Source organism: Solanum lycopersicum, chromosome 4, assembly GCF_036512215.1.
Source record: "Solanum lycopersicum chromosome 4, SLM_r2.1".
NCBI classification, from domain to species: domain Eukaryota; kingdom Viridiplantae; phylum Streptophyta; class Magnoliopsida; order Solanales; family Solanaceae; genus Solanum; species Solanum lycopersicum.
In genome coordinates this window covers 51165645-51186343 of record NC_090803.1, presented here as the reverse complement: position 1 = coordinate 51186343, position 20699 = coordinate 51165645, and the positions used below count along the sequence as shown (strand labels likewise).

General features: G+C 34.4%; 1 pseudogene; it reads left to right on the top strand.

Annotated features, from left to right (window-relative positions):
- Positions 1 to 2132: 2132 nt before the first annotated feature.
- On the top strand, positions 2133 to 5478 carry LOC101250499 (trimethyltridecatetraene synthase-like; annotated as a pseudogene).
- Positions 5479 to 20699: the final 15221 nt, after the last annotated feature.

The window sequence follows — 20699 nt, the reverse complement described above, 5'->3', positions numbered from 1 at the left end:
ATTCCCTTGTCATCCACCTTTTGATTCAAAATTGACCACTTATGTAACCGTTTCAAAATGAAAGTGTTTAAATATTTTTTAATATACTTGGCGCTCAACTATTGGTTATATTTTAATTTATTAATATAATTTTTAAACCAATTCACTATCCACTAATTACTAACTAAATCCCACCCAATTAATAAATCAATTATAATATCAAAATCGCCATAAACGCTACTAAAACACGACGAAATTATAGATTCCTGAAAATGACATTCAAAATTATTCGAGTCCGAATCGAAGCCCCAATTAAATTTAAGTTGAGCCGCTTATTTAGGAGGACACTTTCAATTGGATTCTCTTTCAACTTTGAATTGGAAATTTATAATTAAAGGTAAAGAAGTAGTACATCCCGAATTCATTCATGCACTTTTTCTTAATATAATTTTATAAATATTTATGATTTGTTTTAAAAATCTTTAATATATTATTTTTAAAAATTTTTATCTATGAAGTAACATCACATAATTGAGATGAAAGAATAATTAAGATAAACATAGTCAAACTTTTAAGTTTATTGGTAATTTTTATTTAGACACTTGAATGTATGATAATTTAGTTATACAAATATTTTCGCCTCAAATTTTTAAAAACACTCATTGGCAATAGCTTTCCTCTTGTTGCATTAGTAATGTGATGTGTTTATTAATTTAATGGTGTTTTATTAGTAATGAGTGGGTAGTGGATGATTCATAAAATTATACTACTAAGTTAAAGTATAACAAATAGTTGAGTGCCACATATTTAAAAAATATATATAAATAGTTTAAATTTAAAATTGTTAACTAAGTGGTCAAAGGTGGATGACAAGAGTATTTTGGAGTCAATATGTGGTTGAGAAGAGTATTTTAAAGCCAACAAATGAATCGAAGAGTAATTTTATATTATTTTTAATACTTCAAAGATACTTTAGATCATTTTCCGTTATTTTAGTATCTCAAAAGAAAGTATTAACTTTCTTATATTTGCATTTACAATTCTGCAAACAATTAATGCAAAATTGAATTGACTTCAAGGCAAATTTAGCAAATGCCTGACATTTCATTTTCATCATTTTAAATTTTAATAGACTTTATATGTCCTCTTTTTATTGCCATTATTGTTAGGAAAGATAGGGACAAGGATAAAAATATATGATAAATTGATGAAATAAAAATGAAAAAATAATGACATCAAGAATTTTATGTGGAAATTTTGTTAAATAAAAGGAAAATCACGAATTAAGAGGAGCAATTGATATCACTATAGTAAGGAATTTTACACTGTATATATAGTTATAAATACAATACTCAAAGCGATTACTATACACTAAAAAAGAATAACACTTTTTTGATTTCCATCTTAAGAAAATATGCTTACACTTTTTTACAAACTATTTTTCTTATATAGTCTAAAAAATATCTCACTTTACTCTCAAAATAATTTTTTTTTCTCTAACTTTGTGTATCTTCGAATGAGCAAGGACTCTAAATTTATTGAAAAAATCTACTCCTAGTAATGTCACTAGTTACGACATAAAAACACCAAAATTTCAACCTTTGCAACTATATATTTGTTAATAAGATTTTAACTAAAAAAAGAAATAGTGAGCAATAATTTGTTGCAGTATTTGTTGACTTTAACATCGAGCAGTAAACATTTCAATCTTTTATTCATTTCAACTTTCTTAATGGGTGTGGACCCCACAATTATTGCTTTCTATTTATTGACGTTAAGAGATGATTTGTATTTTGGAGTATTTTTGTGTGTATTCATCCAAATTATTAGATGATATATAACTCCCAAGTTCTTTTCTTGAAGATAGGAAAATCAAAGCCAAAACTTCTGCTCTCTCTCTACTTATATATTCCTATATATGCCTTTTTTTTGTGTGATCATTGAGAACAAAGAATAGAGAAAATACACTCCATTCTGAAAAAAAAAAGTATCAATTTAAAATCTTTCTTAGATTGTGGCTGGTAATTCCATATTAAAATAGATTATTGTATTCTACGTCACATTGGTGAAATATCTTTAAACATAGTTTCATAGACACATCTCAAGCTACAAAAACTTTGATAGTTCTCATCAATATTTTCCAACATTTGTAAATTAAGACGGAGAATTATTTTTGGGTAGTTTTAGCCATAACATGTCTTGTTACCTTACTTGTTCTCTTAAAACTCTTCCATCATCATAAACAAAATCTTCCACCAGGTCCAAAACCATGGCCTATAATTGGCAATTTACATCTTCTTGGTTCCGTTCCTCACAAATCCCTTCACAAACTCGCGATAACTTATGGAGATTTAATGCTTCTAAAGTTTGGTAGTCGAAATGTGGTAATAGCATCCTCTCCAGAAATGACAAGAGAATTTTTAAAACAAATGATGCAAATTGGGCGTCTCGCCCTCAACTTGCTGCTGGTAAGTACACTGCTTATAATTATCATGACATGACATGGGCACCTTATGGACCATTTTGGAAACAAGCACGACGAATCTACTTCAACCACATTTTCAACTCTAAACGTTTAGACTCGTTTGAGTACATTCGAGTAGAGGAAATGCAGAATTGATTGCGCGACTTTTTGATCTTTCCATGTTAGGGAAGCCAATTCTTCTTAGACAACATTTAACACGTTATACTCTAACGAGTATAAGTAGAACCGTGTTGGGTGGAAAATATTTTAGCGAGTCAAATGGTGGTAATAATAATGAAAAGTCGATAATAAGTTTGGAGAAATTGCAGGATATGCTTGATAAATGGTTTTTACTTAATGGTGTAATTAATATTGGAGATTGGATACCTTGGTTAGGGTTTTTGGATTTGCAAGGTTATGTTAAGGAAATGAAAGAGTTGCATAAGAATTTAGATAAATTTAATAATTTTGTGTTGGATGATCACAAGGCTAAGAGGGATCAAGGAGATAAGAATTTTGTGGCAAGGGATATGGTGGATGTTTTGTTGCAACAAGTTGAGGATCCTAATCTTCATCTCAAACTTAACACTGATTCTGTCAAGGGTCTAATGCAGGTTTCTTTTTCTTTTCCTTTATTTTGTTTTACCTCTACTTTATGAAAATAAAATATTAATTTATGTGAATACGTTTGAATTGACATTATGAAATAGCATAATACGTAAATCTATTTTTTAAATTGGTTTCATTTTATGTTTATGTCCTCTAACTTTAGATATACTATACACAAGTAGACACTAAAACTTATATAAAGTTGAACAAGTAAACACATGAGTCCTATATGAAACAATACACGTAGGACACCATTTAGGACAAAAAATGTCTTGCAGGATGTCATGTAAGACATGTGTGTCTATTTGTTCAATTTGATACAAATTTAAGTGTCTACTTGTGCACACCCAAAGTTGGGGCACAAATGTGATTTGAAACCAAGTTGAAGGGCATATATGTGTATTATGACGATAAAATAAAATGGGGCAAGAGCAATTGTTTTTGTGTTTGATCAAAAAATTTATATCATTTACATTCCTACTTCATAAGATTTTTGTACAACCTACTTTTTTCGAACCTTATTTGTAGGATTCACTGAATATGTTAAAGGAGTAGTTATTTAATTCAGAGAAAAAGTTCAAATATGTCATCTAACTTTCAGAAAAGACTTATTTATGTCATTCGTTAAAAATTTAACTTATCTATATATGTCATTGTTGTTTAAAAAATAGGCTCACTCATGCCATTATCTTTCAACTCTGGTTTTGCCAAACAAATTTTTATTCCCGAAAACATTTAACACTTTTCCATTGAAGTTTTTGGATTAAATATAGTCTTTTTGCTTCCTATCCTTGAGAACACCATCAAGAACGTCAACAATTCTGAAATTTCAAACTTCTTCAATTCTTCAAGAAATCACTACATATTTCAAGAGTAGTTTCCCTCCGAGCTAGATATTAAATCTCAATATTTTTTGAGCTCGAATTTAATCTAATTCAACAAGACTCACTTAAAATTTCTTCAAAGATTCAAAAACTTCAACTTTCTTTAGTGGTCAAATTTTCTGCACAACTTCAAACCATTTGAAATTTTTAACATAGACTAGAAAAAATTAGGAAAAAAAGATCTAATGTAAAAAATAACAAAAATAATATGAATCAAAATATTTTGGGGATGGTTTTGCTTAAAAAAATTATTTTCTAATATGGGTGAATTTTTTTAAAACTCCACAAATGATTTTAGAATTGTCTTTTTTTTAAAAAAAAAACAACTAATTATGTGACCAAAATTTGAAGTGATTTCATAAAGAATCGAAGATGTTGGAAATTTGAGAGTTGTTAATGTTCTTCATGTGTTTTTGAAGTTTTTGAGGAACAAAAAGCAAAAGGAGTACATTTGATCCAAAAGTCCGACCGAAAAGTGTTAAAAGTTTTTTAGGTATAAAAAAATGATTTTGCAAAAATTGCAATTAAAAATAATGACATGAATGAGTTTTAATTGATGACATATATAATTCTTTTCTAGAATTTTAATGACATATTTGAAACTTTTTCTTTCATTTAGATATGTCAAGTGAAAAGATAAAAATTCTGGATATAATTTGATTTTAGGTTTCAAAACTTGTTGAGACTGCTCTACCTTGTTGAAATGTTTTGCATCCATTGATTAATTATCCAATAAGTTATGTCAGGATTTATTAGCTGGTGGAACAGACACTTCAGCAACCACAATTGAATGGGCTTTTCATGAACTTATTAAACAACTCAATATGATTAAGAAAGCACAAAAAGAGCTAGACCGTGTCATTGGAGATGGGAGATGGGTGCAAGAGAGAGATTTCACTCAACTCACTTACATTGAATCAATTATCAAGGAAACATTGAGGCTTCACCCAGTAAGCACCATGCTTCCGCCCCGTACTTCCCTAGAGGATAGTCATATAGCAGGCTACGACATACCGAAAGGGACGATTTTAATGGTGAACACTTGGAGTATTGGAAGGAACTCGCGGCATTGGGAGTCACCAGAAGAATTTATTCCCGAAAGATTTGAAGGGAAGGATATAGATGTTACTGGACAACATTTTGCACTCTTACCATTTGGTGCGGGTCGGAGAAAGTGCCCGGGATATAGTCTTGGGATTCGTATCATTAGGTACACATTAGCCAACTTGTTGCATGGATTCAATTGGCAATTGCCACATGACATAAATTCACAAGACATTAGCATGGATAAGATTTATGGGCTTACTACACACCCCAAACTTGCTCTCCATTTGATCATGGTGCCTAGACTTCCTCGCCATCTTTACAAATAATGGATCAATGTCTTTCTTTTTAGGTATAATACATAAATATATTTTTCAATTTGGTTTTAAATTACATTTATTTCTTTCAATTTTGGATGTTCAGACACTTAAACTTGTATAAAGTTGAACAAATAGATACACATCTTACATGACATCATACACGTCATTTTTTGTCCTATGTGGTGTCCTACGTGCATTGTGTCATATAGGACTCGTGTGTTTACTTGTTCAAGTTTATACAAGTTTAATTGTCTACTTGTGCATATCCAAAATTGAAGGATATAAATTAAACGTAAAATAAAGCTAAATTAAATGACACATTTATATATTATGCCTTTTTTTGAACAATTTTACTACTAGACAATGTCTAGCAAACTTTTATTAAATTTGAAAAAATATCAATAGGAATATTCGCAAGCAAAAGGACCTTACTAATTTCAATTATAATTGGTCACGTGTCAAAAATGGTTTTGCAAAACCACTATTAAAAAATAATGGCATGAATGAGTCTTTTCTTTAACGGTAATAGCATAAATGAACCAAATTTTTAATTGATGGCATAAATGAGCCTTTTCTGAAAATTCAATGGCATATGTGAGTCTTTTCCCATTTTAAAAAGATAAACCATCTACTTTTAAAATTGAAAAGACGGTCAAAAATAGTAAAATTAAATAAACCGCAAAAAAAATTATAAGTTGTAGTTTTAATATGTTTCGCATGATTTCAAACACAACTCCATTAACTTCAAATAGTCAAAATTCATATTACAAATTCTTGTAATCTAGGAATTAAACTCTTAATTCCATCCCCGTAAGACCAAGCAATATTGTCCACTACACCAACTACTAATTCCAAGACCCCAACATAGCTAACTCTAGCTACAATTCAGATTCAAACATTAATGAATGTAACTTGAGAGGATCTGATAAGCACAAAATAATGTTCTCAAATAACAACTAAAGGCGTAAGATAACTCTATTAGGTCCCTTGCTGAATATGAGAAAAGATATTCCTTTGAGAGAATGATTGTTGTTGTGTAATCGTCCCAATGCAAAAAACTAGGTTAAGTCACTTGTCAAAATGGCTGATATAGGACAGGTGAATAGCCTGGTGCAATGCCATTTGCTGAGAGTACTTACTCTCTGCAGTTGGGACAGTGGTTGTTGCAACTTTTTACAACAGTCCTTTTCATGTACTACACTCTCAATTTCTCATAGGATCGGGTTTCATATCAGATCCCATAATTTATTAAATCATCAATATTTGAGAATAACAGGAAACAAACCATTCATTTTACAAAGAACAATATTTACATGTGACCTGCTTGACCCTCTCACCATTTAAAAATCAATCGAGGGTTCAAAAATCCTATTCATACATAAAATATGTACAACAACATGAATATATACTTAGACTAAACATCGATATTTATATGAACTAGGCAATATCGATTGAGGAGAACGATTACACAACAATAATCACTCCCTCAAAGGAATATCATAACTTACTCTTTTACATAGTTTATGTTGAATGCCTTGAATCGGACCCGCTACAAACAGAAAGGACGGGGGTCTCGCTGCCCGGTCAGCGAGTCGGGGGGTCCAGGGGGGCGACGCGCCCCCTGGCCTGGGGTCCGGGGGGGCGGAGACGCCCCCGGCCCGACGGTATACAATGTTGTTGTATTGGGCCCTTAATTTTCTGTTGATTCTGTATGTTGGGCCCAAGTCTGTTAGGGCGTAGCTCAGCACTATATATAGACGCTATGGGAAACCCTATTCTGTAATTCTGTTTTTGCCTCTCCATAATAAAACTGCTCCCTCTCTTCCCGTGGACGTAGCCAATTTATTGGTGAACCACGTAAATCTGTTGTCTTGTTTTTCGCGTTTATATTTTCTCGTATTATCTCAAATTCCGCACAACAGTTTAGATATAATAGGAATCTATCTAAGCATATCCATTACACTCCCCTGCAAGTTGAACAGGGAAGCAGACACTTTCAACCTGTCTCTGAAATGCTGAAATCTAACTTTTGAAAGAGCTTTTTCATGAGAACATTGGTGATCATGAGTGCTAAGATAATGAACAACCAAAAATTTCTCCTTCACCTTTTAAGGGGCAAAATGAAAGTCTATCTCCATATGTTAGTGTGGGAATGGATGATAGATAGGTTATCACACCAAAGTATAGGAGTTGTAGTGACAAAGTACCCAGTTTCACAAAGTAAGAGCTCCAAACAAGTTAGCTAAGGTGCAGCAGTGGCCGATGCACGATTATTTTCCTATATAAGACATTCATAGTTTGTACTTCGTAGCTTCAGCAGGAATACTCCATCTGTGGAAAGGACTGAATCTCATATTCAACCCGAGAACACAAAGATCATGAATAATAAAAGCTCAAAAAAGGTTAAACCCCTAACTTTTTTTTCCTTCTTCTCAACGAGATGAGAAATTTGTGATTAATATTGTTGATGAAGATATTAAGTCACAAGAGGATATGAATAATTTTGTCTCAAAATCTAAAACTTCTCATATAAGGGACTAGCTCTCCCACTTATTTCAAGGGTGTTCGGAACATTATAGTATTTATTTTACTTTTTAAAACATTGTTATTATATATAAACTATTCAGTAACAGTATTAAAATTCACACAAATGGTGAGAGCTCAATCATGGCTAAAACCATGAAAGCCATAACTGCCACAGTTGAGAGAGAAAAGCAACAGCAGAGAAGAAAATATGAGAACTCACACATCACCAACGAAGTACTTATATACATGTGTGAATGTTCAACAACTAATTTGAAGAAAGAGAAAAATATCTAACTAACACTAACAGACTATGATATCGCTAACTAACTGAAAAATGGAATCAACTAACTGAATAGTATAATTAATAAACACTTAATTATGATCGTTAAGGGGAAACTTCAACCTTGTTCCTATTGATATATATATGATGACATGAAGGGATTTAGCTTGGAACACCCTTCGTGGTCGGAAGATTAAAATTGTATATATATGTCAAATTTTATATTTAGAAGATATATATTTTAAATTGGCACGTTACTAGCATATATAGTGGGAATAGGTGTCCATTTAAATGAAGGTTTGTTCTTTTTGACAGTTACATGCCATTATTTATGGATAACTTTCCGAATATTTGAGTAATTATATTTTTTTAATAATTTTTTCACATTTTTCAAGAATTTAATTTCATCAAAATACCTAAATTTTAAATATTGTGACATCATATATTACATTAATAGTTTATTCACTATCAATAATATAGTTATCATTTCATATTTTATTTGACGTACCCGGTATCATCAATCACTTGATTCCAAAAATGAAGAGAAATAAAATATGATAAACGAGAAACAAAAAAAAGTACTACATAATTGCAATGGTTATTGAAAGAGGGTCGATTTATTTTTACCGAACACCACCCTAGGCAGTCTTGCAAACACCTGCAACACTCAACTTATCTTACTCCCACAAATTTGACTAAGTATAGAAATACTTTAACAGCAAAGTTAAACAACAGACATAATGTTCTTTAACTCATCCCAGCCTTTATTAATCTTATAATTAATACAAAGGGGAGGTTTCACGAATTTGTCTAAGGCCAGAAACACACTCTATAGCCTTAAACGAAATTTCCACCATTATAAAATTTCTGCACATGGCAGTTACATGCGGCAGTTACAAATGACACCTGTCCGACACTTGTCATCACAGGATTAAAACTAAGTTCCCAACAGCTATATTTCTAACGGATAGAATCTAATTCAAATTACATCCTTATCCACACGAAATATTAATATTCTAACACTTAGAATATTTCAGGCTACATTCCAACACTTAGAATATTTCAGCCAGCTTCCAATACTTAGAATATTTTAGCTGCCCTCTAACACTTAGTTTTATTTCAGCAATTCACGTGAAATGCCTTTATTTTTGCCATCGTCAAGTCTTCACAGCTTTGCCTCGTCAAGCCAACACGCTGCCTTGCCGATGACTCTAGCCCGCATGTAAGCCTTGCATGTTCAAGTTGCGTTGTCAACACCCAAGCACCTTGAACCTTTGTTGCACTGTTTTGCCCCCATTCATGTCAAGACTAATGCCCAAGTCCTTGACATGTCTGCACGTAGTTAGATCAAGTAGTTTATAGGTCTAACAGACCACCTGCACCACTTGAACTTGATATCCTCATCGAGACTGTTTTAAGACAGTCCTCGATTTGAGCATCAAACTGCCATAAGTCTTTCGCCTTCTCTCAAACTGCATCAGTTGCACTCTTGCCTTTCCAGTGAACCAAGAATTCTGTTTTAGTATTCTTCTTACTTGTGCCCAAAACCCAGTGATCAAGGATCTTCTCAATTTCAGCATCATATTGTGTAGGTACTGATGGAGGAGTCCGCTTTGACCTGTTTCTGTCCGGATCATCTGCATCTGCAAAGTAAGGTTTCAAGAAACTCACATGGAAAATGGAATGAATTTTCAACCTTTCTGGCAGTTTTAATCTATAAGCAACTTCGCCCACTCGTTTCACCATTTCGATTGGACCATCATATTTAGGAATCAAACCCCGATGCCTATTCTTACTTACAATTTGTTTCCAGATTTGTGGAGTATGTTTCAGTAACACTTTGTCACCCACATTGAACTCAACTGAGCAATGATGTTTATCAACATACTTCTTCATGCGCCGTTGAGCCTTGCGCAAGCTATCATGTGCTTCAGATAACATTTCAAGTCTGTCCCTTGCAACCCTGTATGCTGCTGGACTTTTTCCCTGATTTTTAGATTTGACAACATCTAGTGGCATCATAGGCAGTTTGCCTAAAACAATTTCAAAATGGCTCATTTCTGTTGCAGACGACTTGTGTAGATTATAGCAGAAGTAGGTAGTGTCTAACAATGTCACCCAATTCCGTTGACTTTCTGTCACATAGTGCCTCAAGTATTCTTCGAACAAGTGATTGTGAACGATTCGCAGTAGAAAATTTTAACTCAGTTCCTATCATATTGAACAAAGTTGTCCAAAACCTACCAGTGAACCTTGTTTCTCTATCACTCACGATGTCAGCCGGAACACCAAAATACTTAACCACATATTTGTAGAACAAATCAGTGGCAACTTCAGATGAACATAGTTCAGGTGCAACAAAAAAAACTGAATATTTTGAAAACCTGTCAACTACCACCATGATAGATGCTTTGCCATCTACCTTAAGAAATCCAGAAATGAAATCCATGCTTTCTGATAGCCACGACCTTTCAGGAATAGGCAAAGGTTGCAACAAACCTGCTTCCTTCTTCCATTCAGTCTTGTAAACTTGACAAACATGACAAGTCTTGACGTATTCCTGTATATCGTCTTCCATTTTTGGCCAAAAATAAACACGAGGCAGTAAGGCTAATATCCTTTAAACACCTGGATGTCCAGCCTAAGCAGAATCATGCGCCTCTTTCATTAAGTCTTTGCGCAATCCACCCTAATTTGGTACAACGATTCTCCCCCCTTTAAAATAGAGCAGATCGTCCTCGATCCAATATCGTCTTTTTGTGTCATCTTGCACTTGAACCATCTATTTAACATACAATTAATCATTTGCATCACACAACCTGATTCTATCATAGAAATCAGTTTCGAGTTTTGAAATTGAATATACTGCAACAAATACTTCTTTTCTACTAAGCGCATCAGCAACCTGGTTGTGTTTTCCTGGCTTATGTTCCCACACGAAATCGTATTCTGCCAGGAATTTTTGCCACCGTGCTTATTTAGGAATCAACTTTTTCTGTTTCTTGAAAAATGAATTTGCTACATTATCAGTTCTTACTAAAAATCGAGTACCTAGGAGATAAACTCTCCAAACCCGCAGACAGTGTACTACCGCAACCATCTCTTTTTCATGTGTTGAGTATCTCTGTTCATTATCATTCAATTTCCTACTTTCAAAGGCCACAAGATGACCTTCCTGCACTAATACACCACCAATTGCTTTGTCTGACGCATCAGTGTGCACTTCAAATTGTAACTTAAAATCAGGTAATTTGAGTATTGATTCAGACGCAATAGCTTCCTTCAAATTCTGAAATGCTTCATCACATCGTTCAGACCAAACCCACTTCGTATCCTTCTTCAACAAGTCTGTCAAAGCTGCTGCCCTTTTTGAGTAACAACAATGAATTTTATATAATAGTTAGCCAAGCCAAGAAACGACTTTAAATCCTTCACATGACGAGGTTCCTGCCAATCAACAATGGCTTGCACTTTCTTAGGATCCATTCGAACTTGGTTTTTACTAACAAGATGCCCCAAAAATTTTTATCTCCTGTTGAGCAAACTCACACTTTTCCATCTTAACATAAAGTGTGTATTTTCTCAACTGAGACAGAACCAAACTTAAGTGATTAACATGTTCCTCCAATGTTCGACTACAAATGACAATATCATCTAGATAGACAACAACAAAGTCATCAAGGTAGTCAAACAGTACATTATTCATTAAGTTGCAAAATGTTGCTGGAGTATTAGTTAGCCCAAATGGCATTACAAGGAATTCATATGAACCATATCTAGTTACACATGTTGTTTTTGGTTCATCACCTTCTGCTATCCTAACCCGCCAATAACCTGCCCTAAGATCAAGTTTTGTGAACCAACATTACTCAACCTGTCCATCAAATTCTGCACCAATGGAACAGGATACTTATTCTTTACAGTTGCTTTGTTCAGCGCCCTGTAGTCTACACACATTCGCATTGTCCCATCCTGTTTCTTTTGAAATAAAACACAGGCACCATATGGAGCCTTAGATGGCTGAATCAATCCAGTATCCAACAACTCATTCAATTGTTTACGCAATTAAGCCAATTCCTTTGGAGCCATACGATAAGGAGCCTGTGCAGGAGCAACCGTGCCAGGCAGCAACTCAATTTTATGATCGATATCCCTCCTTGGTGGTAAATTCTTTGGTAATTCAGGCGGCATAACATCAGCATACTATTTAAGCAATTCAGCAACACAATCAGGAACTTCCATCTTAACATCAGGTTTTACTTCAACCAAGGCAGCAAGTATAGTGTCATCACCCTTCTTCAGCCCTTTGTCGATTTACATAGCAGACAAGAACATTCCTTTGTCTTTCTTCTTTGCAACTTTATTTGCCAAATGGATGAACTCCTTTAAGAAATCAAGCATTGCTTCCATTCATGACCATCACTCCATCTAAGTGAGGAAACGGAACAAACTGGAATTTTCTTAGAAAATCAATCCCAAGTATGATCTCAAATTCACCAAGCGGCATCACCATCAAATTATGTTTTCCCACCCAATTTTAAGTCGACATAGACACACCATAAGCCATACCCACAATGGCTTGTGCCTTAGCATTGACTGTTTTGATGAGGAAGGGCTTTTAGACAACTTCAGCCCCAACTTTGTAGCAATTTTCATATCTACAAACGTATGAGTAGCTCTTGTATCAACCATTGCCATCACACGATGTTGTTTCACTGTCATTTCTATATGAATTAGGGAATCATGAGGATACAGAGTACTAGACGTTTCTCCAACATTATTAACACACATAATATGGTTGAAGGACAATCCCAATGAATTTGCCATTGCAACCACAATTTCCTCATCTTCCTCCCTTTGATTCATATTTCCAGCAAGCAAAGCGTTTACTTTTTCCCGATTTGGACAAGACTTGGCCAAATGAGGACCGCCACAAGTCCAACAGCCCTTAGAATTACCATCTTTGTTCTTTGGTTTGTCTTTTCCGTCCTTCATTTGTGTCTTTCCTTTGTCATTTGTACGGTCCTTACGGCTGTCCTTTTTTCATTCCCTTTTCTTATCATTATTTTTCTTAGTCTTTGAAGTAGAAGGAAAATTCGTCAAAGGACGAGTTGTCCGGAAATCAACCAACGAATTCGCAACAGCAATTGCTTCAGGTAGATCTTTAACATTCTGCCTCCGAAGTTCGTTTTGAGCCCAGCCTTGCATACCCGAAATAAGTTGTGTAACTTATCCTCATCAGACATGTTTTGAATGTTTGAATTCTTCAATGTATTCCCTCGCCTTACCTGTCTGCCTTAGCCTTTTCAACTTATCCCTTGCAACCCAAGAGGCGTTGCTAGAAAAAAAATTGATCGCACATTTCTTTTATTAGCTTATCCCACGTATCAATTCTAGGACGACCAACACTTACATCATCTGCATTTCGAGTTCTCCACCTAAATTTAACATCACCCATCAAGTACATTGTGGTAATGTTTAACTTGTCAGCTTCAGGCACCCTTGCACAGTAAAATACTGTTCCATGTCCTAAATGAAATTTTCCAGTTCTTTAGCACTTCTTGCACCACTAAAGGCTTTAGGTTCTGGAATTTTAACCTTAGATGATTCAACATGATTTGAACTCAACGTATCCACAGCCCGACACAATACAACGATCTCTGCACGAAGGTTTTCATTTTCCTTCTGCAGTCCCTCGAGTTGTTGTGTAGTTGTGTTACGAAAATTCAAGATTTCAGTGATGTGTTTATCAACATTCTGTCGATATACACCAATCCCCTCCTGAACTTTGTCAGCGTTAAGTCTCAAATCAATGACTTGTGTCAACAAATCCAAAAACGAATGATCTCCTAGAATAACATCTGTAAACCCAACAAATGCTTCAATTTTTTGTGCCAGTTCCCACAGTTTTGCGTTTTTCACCATCGTTCAACCGTGCTCTGATACCAATTGAAATAGGATCGATTTATTTTTTCCGAACACCACCCTAGACAGTCTTGCAAACGCCTGCAACATTCAGCCTATCTTACTCCCACAAATTTGACTAAGTATAGAAATACTTTAATAGCAAAGTTAAACAACAGATAGAATGTACAGGAACTCGTCCCAACCATTATTAATCTTATAATTAATACAAAGGGGAGGCTTCACGAATTTTTCTAAGGCCAGAAACACACTCTATAGCCTTAAACGAAATTTTCACCATTATAAAATTTCTGCACATGGCAGTTACATGTGGCAGTTACGAATGACACATGTCCGACACTTGTCATCACAGGATTAAAACTATGTTTCCAACAACTATATTTCTAACGGATAGAATCTAATTCAAATTATATCCTTATCCACACGAAATATTAATATTCTAACACTTAGAATATTTCAGGCTACATTCCAACACTTAGAATATTTCAGCCAGCTTCCAATACTTAGAATATTTTAGCTGCCCTCTAACACTTAGTTTTATTTCAGCAATTCACGTGAAATGCCTTTGTTTTTACCATCGTCAAGTCTTCACAACTTTGTCTTGTCAAACCAACACACTGCCTTATTGATGACTCTAGCCCGCACGTAAGCCTTACATGTTCAAGTTGCCTTGCCAACACCCAAGAACCTTGAACCTGTGTTGCACTGTTTTGCCCCCATTCATGTCAAGACTAATGCCCAAGTCCTTGACATGTCTGCACGTAGTTAGATCATGTAGTTTACGGATCTAACAGTTATCATAGCTCTTTTTATTATTATTTTAAAGAAAGAAACTATAATTGCAAATCAACCAACCATTTGTCCATTTTCCAGTCATTCGTATGTATATTATAATTAGAAAACTGCTTTCAATTCATTTATATGTAGAAAAGTAAATAAATTAACATCAACATGCCATTTTTCTTGTCAGGCGTTAATGATTAGGACTAATTGAATAACGTTTTCCTGACTTGGTAGTCTTACGTGAAGCATCCCACAATAATACATTTTAAAAAAAAATTAGTGTTCGAAATCTATATCGAAGCTCCAATTAAATCTATATCGTGTATTATAGAATCTATTTGAGGTGGTGCGATTTTTTTTATATGCAAGATAAATATACAAGTAATTGGTGAAAACATATTACATACTTCATATTTTTGTTTCGATTTTTCAGCCTAGTAAATATCTTTATTATCAATTATAAATTACACATTAAATTAACAAAATAACTTCTTCATATTTTTTAAAGGATAATTTCAGAGAAGCCTGTTGAAGTTTTGCTCTATAATACTCACCTCCATGTGATATACGATATTATGCTTACTTTTTTTATTTTAATTTTTATTATAACCATTTTCATTCTATTTAAAATAAATATAAATTAATATTTGAAAATTTTGTCTCACTTTATATTAGTTTCTTCGTATTAATGAATATTATTAAAAATGATTTATTTTAAAGTATTTATTAAATAACTCATGCTTTTCATAGTATGCATTAATATAAAAAATTGAAGGGAAATTACACAACAAATTTAATTACTCATCATAGTTATAGTTTGCTATAATTATCACTCGCGACTAACATTACACATTAATTACGTGGGCTGACTTCGAATTTGTATAATTAGTCATGCTTGTATATATGTACAATTCGCCAAAATATACAAATACATATGTATAACATACAATTATTTAGCCTATATACATACATAATTCACCTCTTTCTCACTCTCTGCCCTCTCTCGCTCGCTTCTCTCATCTCTCTCCCAATCTCTTTTGCCCTATATACAAATGTATATGTATAATGTACAATTATATACATATACAGTTCACCTCTCTCCTCCCTCTCTCGATCTCACTCAACCCTCTCCTCCCTCTCCCAGTATCTCTCGTTTCTCTCCTCCCTCTCCCAATCTCTCTTGCCATATATACAAATACATATGTATAATATACAATTATCTACCCAGTATACATATACAATTCACTTTCTCTCACTCTTTTCCCCTCTCTCGCCTCTCTCATCTCTCTCCCAGTCTCGCTCGCTTCTCTCCTCCATATAACATGCAGCTACAAATTTGTAATTATCAAACTATAGTTATGGAGAGTAATTAATTATTTTTTTGTGGCTATATGTAAAAGTTTTCCAAAGTTTAATATAAAGAAAAACAATTTTGTCAAACCATGTTAAACTAATCCATTTGAGATCTAACAAAATAATAAAGACTACAAAACTAAATCTCATACCTTTGTCGTCAATGATCCACTAGCAAATATTTATATGGACTGCCAAAAATCATACCTTAAATTAGTGTATGATTTAAAATTTACAACTTTCTATGTGAGAACAATTATTTGAAGGTTTTGCAAATTCTATTTTTTTTCTTGGCATTCGGATGAAAAGCAGTTTTATGCTCTGGCGTTATAATTATTGTAAGGAGGTCAAGAGGATTAGTCATTTTCTTACCATTTATATAAAATTATTTGTTAGCCGCTCTACCAAATTTATAAACTACTAACGAACTGTAGAAAACAACACACAATAAGTTTTTGATATTTTGCAACAATGTATAAGTTTTGATATCTGTAGTAGGGGGAAGTACATGAAAATCTCAAGGGTATTACATGAGTATTCGAAGGAATAGGAGCAACTTTACCTTAACATTTTCAATATTAGTCTACTATGATGATAGGTTAGTGAATTTGATTTAACAACTCTGTAAAGAAGTGTTAGGCTGTTACAGTATGATTGACTTCTGCTTATGGAAGATGCATAAAGTATATTAAGACAGAATTTTGACTGCAACTTCATATCCTTTCCATCTTTCTTTATATATATGTGTTATGCTTCCTTGAGCCACTTCTTCTTCCACCTGAATATGTTTCCATAAATACACATGTCATCTTAAAGTTCAAGTTAGTACAAAAAAAATAAATTTTAAATTATTGTATGTACCTCACGGAGTTCAATATACCAACCATTCAACTTGGCTTGGTGAATGAGGTATGTAATATCAGAGTGAAGTTGTTGTTGGGGTGGTGTTTGGGTACTGACAGTGGCATGGATGATAGTAGTACTGCTACTGATTGATTCTTTTTTTTGTTGAATCGGTATCTAACTTGTCCAATAAGTCTTTTTTCTAGTGATAAAGAGGATGACAATACCTTGAGGTTGTGTTTCTTAGTTGTTAATAAAACCAGGGTAGTATCATGATTCATTAACTCGAACACTGTCATTGATTGTGGACGTAATTGCTCACATATTGCTTTTCAGTAACTTGGTTCAGCAACTTGTAGTCTCATCAGAACTTTGATTATGCAAGGAGAGAAGGGATGGACTGTCGATGACTCACATGTTCGTTGATATTTTGTTCAAATATTTACACTTTCATTTACTTTGTCTTTTGTTTTTTTTTTGGACCCATGTTTCCTCAGAATAATGCCTAGATTTGGATGACAACCTGCAGGATACTCACCTTATTCCTAACTAAATAATCAAATTATACAACTTTAATATATTTTTACACTATTTTTTTTCAATAACTAACAGTTTTCTCCTTTATTATCAGCATAGTATATACTACTTTTTTGCGATATGGCTGGCACCACTCTTTTGTCTACTCGACTACTATAAATATTGATGGAGGACACTTTTACAGTTTTGTTGTTGATTGTTGGGAATAAATACGTAACCGAAATAATATTTGCGGTAATAAAGACAACAAATGCGGAACACAACAATACGGTTAATCAACGAGAATAAAAGAGAAATAATGACACCAAGATTTTACGTGGAAACCCTCCTAAATAAGGGAAAAACCATGACCCGAGAGGAGCAACGAATATCACTATAGTAAGGATTTTACACTTGTATGTCTGAGTAAAACTCCAAAGACCACTACACATTCAAAAGAAATAACACTCTATTGATTTTTCCACCTCACTACAATACCGCTCACACTCTCTATTTTTCCTCACAGATTATTTTCTTCTGTGATGTCTCACTCTTCTTTTCTCTCCTTTGTAATTCTTTTTTTTTGTGTGTATATTGAAATGAGCAAGATCTCTCTATTTATAATTAATCTACTCCGAATGATGTCACCAATGACATCACAAGAAACATAAGATTTCAACATTTTCACCTATGTAGAAATCTTGCTAAGATTTTAGTTGAAAAAGAAATGGTGAGCTTTGAATTTTGTTGCAACATTTGTTGACTTTAACAATAATCAACAAACAAAATTCAACCATTTTTGCTATGTTTATCTACAATGGGTATGGACTCCACAAATCTCCCCCTCCAAACCCATTCACCCTGAAGGAGGTAGCTCTAGGTTTCTAGCTTGACTACATGCCGACAAGTTCTTTGCATAGCTCAAACTTGTCCCTTGATACCACCTTGGTCAGCATATCTGAAGGGTTTTCACTAGTAGAGATCTTCATGACCTGCATAGATCCATCCTCTATCTTTTCACGAATCCAGTGATATCTCACATCAATATGCTTCGTCCTTGCATGGTACATGGTGTTCTTGCTCAAGTCTATTGCACTCTGACTGTCAGAATAGACGACATACTCAATCTGATGCAATCTAAGTTCTTGAAGAAATTATTTCAGCCATACCATCTCTTTGCCAGCTTCAGTAGCTACAATATATTCTGCCTCAGTTGTAGAGAGTGCGACACACTTCTGCAACTTTGATTGCCATGATATAGCTCCCCCTGAAAATGTAAACAAATATCCAGTAGTGGATTTTCTATTATCGAGGTCACCTGCCATATCAGCATCAGTATAGCCCTTCAAGATTGGATCAGATCCTTTAAAACACAAGCAATCTCTTGTGGTACCTCTTAGATACGTGAGTATCCACTTAACTGCCTCCCAGTGTTCTTTTCCAGGATTTTCAAGGAATCTGCTAACAACACCAATTGCATGAGCAATATCAGGTCTTGTACACATCATCGCATACATCAAACTCCCCACTGCTGAAGAATAAGGAACTTTAGCCATTCCCTCTTTCTCCACTTTTGTTGTAGGACACATCTGTTTGCTCAACTTCAGATGACTCGCAAGAGGCGTGCTAACAGGTTTAGCACTCTTCATGTTGAAGCGTTCTAGTACACGTTTAATGTACTTCTCTTGAGATAGCCACAACTTTCTTTTTGTTCGTTCTCGAACAATCTTCATCCCTAGAATTTGTTGTGTTGGGCCCAAGTCTTTCATGTCAAATGACTTGGAGAAATCTTTCTTCAATTTTGCAATCAGCTCTTTGTCTTGTCCTACAATTAACATGTCATCCACATATAACAACAAAATAACAAAATTGTTGTCAGAAAATCTTTTGAAGTATACACATGGATCAGAATAGGTCTTTGTGTACGTTTGACTTTTCATGAAAGAGTCAAACTTTTTGTACCATTGTCTTGGGGCCTGTTTCAACCCATAAAGACTCTTATTCAATTTGCACACCATGTGTTTGTTTACAGATACTTCAAATCCCTTTGGTTGCTCCATATAAATCTCTTCTTCCAAATCTCTGTGAAGAAATGCAGTTTTCACGTCCAATTTCTCCACTTCAAGATCTAGACTAGCTGCTATGCTCAAAATAGTTCGAATAGAAGTCATTTTGACAACAGGTGAAAAAATTTCATCAAAACCAATACCTTTCTTTTGTTCGAAGCCTTTTACAACCAATCGAGCTTTGTACCTCACCAACTTGCCATTTCCATCTTTCTTGAGTTTAAAGACCCACTTGCACTTAAGTGGTCTTTTTCCTTTTGGAAGTTCAACTAGCTGGTATGTGCCATTTTTCTGTAGAGATCCCATCTCTTCGTACATGGCTTTCATCCATTGGCTCTTTTCTGGATGAGAGAACACCTCCTTAAGACTTTCTGGCTCACCTTCATCATTGATAAGGACATACTCTAAGGAAGGGTATTTGGTTGATTCTACCCTTTGTCTTTCTGATCTCCTCAGAGGTTGAGATTGTTCTTCTTCTGGGTACTCCATTTGCTTGGTATTATCACCAAGTTGCTCCCCCGCTCAACAATCTCATCAGGTTGCTCTTCATGCTCAGCAACTTCATCAATCATACTTTCTGCACTTATGGGATGGTTAGAAGAAGAAGGAACGGTAACAAGATTAGGAACTATACCATTCTTTTTCTTGGCCTTCTCGGATAGATCATCAGCAGTTCCAACTTCACTTTCTTGAAAGATTACATCTCTATTTCTGATGACCTTCTTCTTTACAAGATCCCATAGTCTGTACCCAAACTTTTCATCTCCATATCCGATGAATATGCAAGGAACTGATTTATCATCTAGCTTGGTTCATTGCTCCTTCGGTACATGTGCAAAAGCTTTGCAACCGAACACCTTTAGGTGCGAGTAAGACAACTCTTTGTTGGTCTAAACTCTCTCCGGAATGTCAAACTCCAATGGAACTGATGGACTACGATTGATAAGATAACACGCTGTCCGAACTACTTCACCCTAGAATGTCTTGGGTAATTTAGCCATTCTGAGCATGCTTCTCACCTTCTCAACAATGGTGCGATTCATTCTCTCAGCTACACCATTGTGTTGTGGGGTTCCAGGAACTGTCTTTTCATGTCTGATTCCATGG